Consider the following 6,000-nt stretch of genomic DNA (forward strand, 5'->3'; position numbering starts at 1 on the left):
AACCCAAATTGGCAATCCCTGGCCACATGTCAGCCCCTGGTAAATGGTACCCTAGGTACCCAGGGCCTTGTGACCAGGGAAGGCCTCTAAGGGCTGCAGCACTCATTGTGCCACCCTTAGAGGCCCTGTACCCTAACACACACACACTGCTCTTGCAGGCTGAGTGTCTGGATACAAGACAAAACAGAGAGTCAGCATGGCACACATCCCTGTGTGCCATGCCCACAACCTACACTGCCCTGGCATACATCAGCCACCCCTCTAGCTGGGTGCCCTATGCCAGTGGTGTGGGCACAGAGGCAGGAGCCCTGTGCCCCTACAGTACCCAGGTCCATTCCTGGGTCCTGTAAGTGCAGTGCTGCCATCTAAGAGTATATGGTGCTGGGAGCTTGTCAAACACGAACTCCACAGCACCATATTGGCAGCACTGAAGACTGAGAAGTTTGGTATCAAACTGCTCAGCACATTAAATCCACACTGATGCCAGTGTGGGGTTTAATGTATCAAGCACCACAGAGGGCATCTTAGAGAGGCCCCCTGAAACCTAAACCTACAATCCACGTCTGTTCTGAGGCTGCCTAGGCTGCCACACAGCAGACATGTTGCTGGACCCCTGGGTAGGAGAGCCCCTGCTCTCCTGGGTCTGCAACAATGCACATCCTGGGCGAAGTGCTAAATCTCCTCCCCCAGGATGGGCAGGGGGAAGCTTCAAAGGCATGCCGCCTCTGTGAGCTTCCCCAGGCCACTGCAACCCCCCACTCTTGGCTGGAAACCCCAAATAAGGACAGGGGATGTGCCAGCCTGCCAACCCCACCCCTCAGGTGGGGGAGGCGAGGTGAAGCACATCTCCGGGCTCTCGCCATCTTGAAGATGGGGAGCCCTGCCCAATCAGGATTAGGCTACTGCCCCCCTCCCACAGGAGAGAGGCAGGATAGGGGGTGTACCCACCCCAGGACAGGGACCCATTGGCCCCTGCCCTTCACCTACCCGTAACACCCCTAAATCTAGTATTTAGGGGCACCCTGAACCTTCCTTCCCCAGATTCCAGATTCCAAGAATACAAAGAAGAGCAAGAAGAAAGAAGACCTGCTGTGCAGCTGTTAAGAAGAGGAAGACACCAACTGCTTTGGCCCCAGCCCTACCGGCCTGTCGACCCTCGAACCTGCTCCGCTCCAACCCGGCATCTCTTGTGGCCAGCAACCTCACAAACCCCGGAGGACCTGGCTACCTCTTGGCTCTAAGCCCCTGGGACTCCCATGAGTAGAGGCTCTACTCAAAACCTACTTCTAATCCCTGGCAGCAGCCCGGAACCGCGAACCCAGCACACTCTGCACCAGCCAAGCCTGGCCAGTGCCAGAGTGAACAAAGACCACGAGGACGACCACGAGGATGACCCCACGGCGACTGTGACCCCGAGTCCGGCACCCAAGGACCTCCCTCGACACTCCTGAAGAAGCCTGCAGCCTGAGAACAAGGTCCCCCCACCGCGATCATCAGAGGGTAAGATTTCCCGACATCAAAAGGCACCCCTGCACGTGGCGCCCCGCGGCCCCCTGTGCCCAATCCCGGGGTACCTACCTATCCTCCAACTACCCAACTTACCACTCAAAGTGGTGGTGGCAACTGAAGAATCCTCGTTCCCGAGCTTGCAGTCTTTTTCTAAACCGGAGATTTCCCATTGAAATCAATTGAGCGCCCGAAGGCTCAAAAACACCCTGCACCCAGCCGCCCGAGTGGCCCTGGCAGTGCAACCTCTACACCTACCTACTTCCCCACTTGCCCTGAGTAGGTGACCAGGAGCCCAGCTCCCACAGCCGCGCGGCTTGCTAGTCAGCAGCCACCAACCAAGGCCCCCCTATCCCTCATAGGATAACATTGGGCCTAACTCTCTCTGCACCCGGCCGCCCTAGAGTCGCTGAGGGTGAACCAACTGTACCTACCTTACCCTGGGGGACCCCTGAGTCTATGCCCAGAACCTCAACTCTGCCAGTCGAGTACTTACCTTTAAACCGATAACTCTATTTTCTTCATAGGGTAACATTGATTGGCTTTTTCTTTTTCCTGAAATTTCTTTTAAGTGTGGACTTTTCAAATCTTAAAATATTTACCAAAAATCAGCCGAGTAACGAAAACGAAAATACTCACCTGCTCTTAGGTGAGCTCCCAGTGCTGGATCTTGGTGCCCAGCACTAACTCTGAAAAATACTTACAACTTTACTTCCCATTAACCCAATTTTCTCCCATAGGAAATCATTGACTGTTTTTCTGTGAAATTTCTTCTAAGTGTCAATTTCTGCAATCTTTAAATATTCTTTAAAAATCGTATAATATCTGAAAACGTAATTACTTACAGGTTTTGGATAAAGGTCCCAGTACTGAGTCTAGGTACCCAGTACTGGATTACAAAAGTAACGAGAACATACTATACCTGTAACTTGAATTTTCTGCCATAGGGAATCATTGACTGTTTTCTATGAAATATTTTCCAAGTGTCAACTTTTAAAATAGCAAAATATTGTCTAAAAATCATCACAGTAATTAAGTTGACTTTTATCACTTGATTCCAAGTACTGACCCAGGACTGAATCTAGGATCCAGTCCTGGAATTCCAAAAATAATCCTAAAAGTAATCTGTGGCAAATAGCATGAAACTTCCATTGAACTCAATGCATTATTGTGTTTATAATAGTGTTGCCTATTGCAACCACTTGTAACTGTTTACAAAAGTCAATTGCATATTGCAAAAGTATTTATATAAAGCATCTCCTTCTGAGAAAGTATATTTTAATTCCAATTGTTGGTTCTAAAATAAAACAAGCATATATTTTTTATATATAAACCATTGGCCTAGATTTCAGTTATTGAGTGTGTGAGACTTTGCTGACTGAGTGTGTACAACAAATGCTTTACACTGTCCTCTGATACTGCCTTACTGCTCGACCAAGCTACCACTTTAGAGAGTAAGGTTATATCTAACTTTAGCCTCTGCCAAGCCTCTGGGGACTGTGGACTCTGTACACCCTGTACCTATTTGGGAACAGTATATACAGAGCCACTTTCTCACAGCTCCCGCTAGGCTGAAGACAATTGTAAGAGGGTCTGTCATTTTTTTACCTCAGAAATCCAAGCTAGAGAACACCTAGATCAAGCCAGGTTGAATAAAAGAAATGTATGAGGCCTTAATGCACTTAATTGGTTAATTTAAATGAGCTTTTGATGAGAGCAAAGGGTCGCACAAGTAGGGTGTTTTTTTTTTTTTTTCTTCCCTTCCTTATGTGATATATTGGTTCGATAGGGTACGGAGGGGGGCGCTGCGGTGTTTCTCTCCATCTCTATCACACAGACCCTCTGGGTCTGGTTGCTTTCAAGGGCAGGGGAGGGAGGGCTTTCTGGAGAGGGGGTGTTGGGAGGGGAAGAGGGTGGGGTAGGGGGCACTCTGGTGGGAAGGTGAAGTGTAAATTGCAGCTGAATGATGTCGTTTATGATTTGTGTTATTTTTTTGTTGATATTAAAGGCAAGAGAACAATCTGCAAGAAAGATTGGACTTGAATGTTTGCAGGGCCAGTATGGTATTTGTATTAAGTTTGATAAATCTGATAAGGTAATACAGCTGGATGAAATGGTCTATTGGGATAATGGCTAAAGTACGTATTGCTTCTATTAATATCTGTGGGCTTAACGATAGTGCTAAGAGGAGGAGGATTCAAGAAGATCTCAAAGTATTAAAGGCAGATATTTATTGTCTTCAGGAGACCCATATCGCCGGGAGTGACAGCAACTTACTCAGATCTTAGGGGCTGAAGGTTGCAGCCTATACTACACAAGATGTGAAAACTAAGGGGGTCGCGGTCTTCATAAAAGGCTGCACCATTAATCCAGGTAGGAAGGCTGTGGATAAGAATGGTAGATGGATAATACTGGAGTGTAAAGATAGAACAGACTTATTAGTGTTGGACGATCCAGCGCTTTTGCAATTCTTGTCTAATGAACTACCTTCCTGGCTTGCACCGTATGTGGTATGTGAGGATTTAAACCTCAATAGATCTACGGGGGCCCCGGAGACATTGGGAATTTCCAGCGAGGGGCGGAAGCCACATTCGATGAGGGCATTTAAAAATGTTGTATGTGATATTGGTTTGCTAGATGCTTGGCCTAAACTTAGAGCTCCGGAGCCTGGCTATACTTTTTATTCGGCTCCACATGGCAAGTTTGCCAGGCTGGATTATTTTTTAACCTCACCATCCATCCTCGAAGAGGCACTGATCGAGCTCTTCCCCAGAGTTATGTCAGATCACAACCCTGTTGTCCTGGAGTTTTCAGTTGCCGGAGCAAGAAAAGAGTTTTCAAGATGGACATTCGAGAGGGCGCTTCTATCAGATCAAAAATGTATTAAGTATATGAAGGGCTGGATTAGGGATTTTTTTTTATAACAGTGGTAGTGCCCCCACTGGAATGGTTTGGGATGCCTTTAAAGCATCCGTGAGAAGCGAGATACTGCAATATAGACTGAGTAAACAAAAAAAAAGAGGTAGAACAGATTAAACGGCTTTATCAAAAGCTTGCCCTGCTGGAAACAGAATTAATCAGTACTGTGATTAGTGGAGGTGGTGTTTCTGGAATAACAAACTCTATTAATATAACCAAAGACTGTTTGATAGATTTTAACACCGAGAGGATGGCAGGGAAGTATTTAGCTAAAAGACATGACTGCTATGAATATAGCGAGACCGAGGGCAGATTATTGGCAATCAGGGCTAGACAACAGGCGGTGGCTGGACACATAGAGCGGGTTAGGAATATGCGGTGGAAAGTGATTACGGATCCTGGCGAGATCAGGGAGGTTTTTAGGGAGTTTTATGACGATATCTATTCGGCTCCATCTCATGATGGTCATTTACCAAATGAGGAACCGCTAGAATTTGACCCAATTGGAAGGGTTCCCCAGGAGGCGGGCTCTCACCTAGGGTTAGACATTACTCAGGAGGAGCTATATAGCGCTCTTCAAGCCCTTCCCTCTGGCAAAACAACGGGAACTGATTGCATCCCCAAAGAATTTTATAAAGTTTTTTTAGGGAGATATATTATGCTATGCTCGGTTTATTTCAGGAAATTAGGGAAGGGGCTACACCACCTTGCTCGTGGGGCATTGCTAACATCGTTATTTTTTTTAACAAAGGCAAAGATCCTATGAATTTAGGCTATTATAGACCCATTACGTTGTTAAATAGTGACGCCAAATTATACTCCAAAATCTTTGCTTCTCGATTGAATTCTGTGATGCATCATCTTGTCTTGGTTTGGCAGCACGGATGTATAAAAGGAAGGGGAACTGTGGATCATGTCCGGAGGGTAATCACACTTTTCGATGCCACTGAGGTCCTCACCAAACCTATGGGGGTAGCTTTTTTTAGACGCTGAGAAGGCCTTCGATAGGGTGTCATGGAGCTTTTTCTGGAAGAACCTTGAGGCTAATGGCTTAGGGGAAGCATTTGTGAAAGAAATACAGGTTTTATATGTCAATTCTACTGTGCGATTACGAATTATGGGGGAAGAGACGGTGCCATTTTCAATTGGTAGGGGGGACAAGACAGGGATGCCCAGCCTCTCCCCTGTTGTTTGCCCTACTTATAGACCCCTTACTTAGATGACTGGAGGCTGCCGCAGATATTATTCCGGTTAGCTTGCAGGGTGGGGATACTAAGTTACTGGCCTATGCCAATGATGTGGCTATAGTTACATCGGACCCTGATCGGGTAATGTGTGCGGTGGAAGGTATTGCGGAAAACTTTGGGTCCCAATCAGGCTTTTTATTGAACAAGGCTAAAACCCAGATTGTGATGAATAGATTTTCTACAGGTACGGATAATAGGATTGTGGAAAAAGCTGTTTACTTAGGTATTAATATTACGGCAAAGGTGGAAAATATAGTAAATCTAAATATCACCCCTATAATGGAGAAAATTAAGAATGACCTTCAATGCTGGGATAATCTGAAGCTGT

Source organism: Triturus cristatus, chromosome 8, assembly GCF_964204655.1.
Source record: "Triturus cristatus chromosome 8, aTriCri1.1, whole genome shotgun sequence".
Lineage (NCBI taxonomy): Eukaryota > Metazoa > Chordata > Amphibia > Caudata > Salamandridae > Triturus > Triturus cristatus.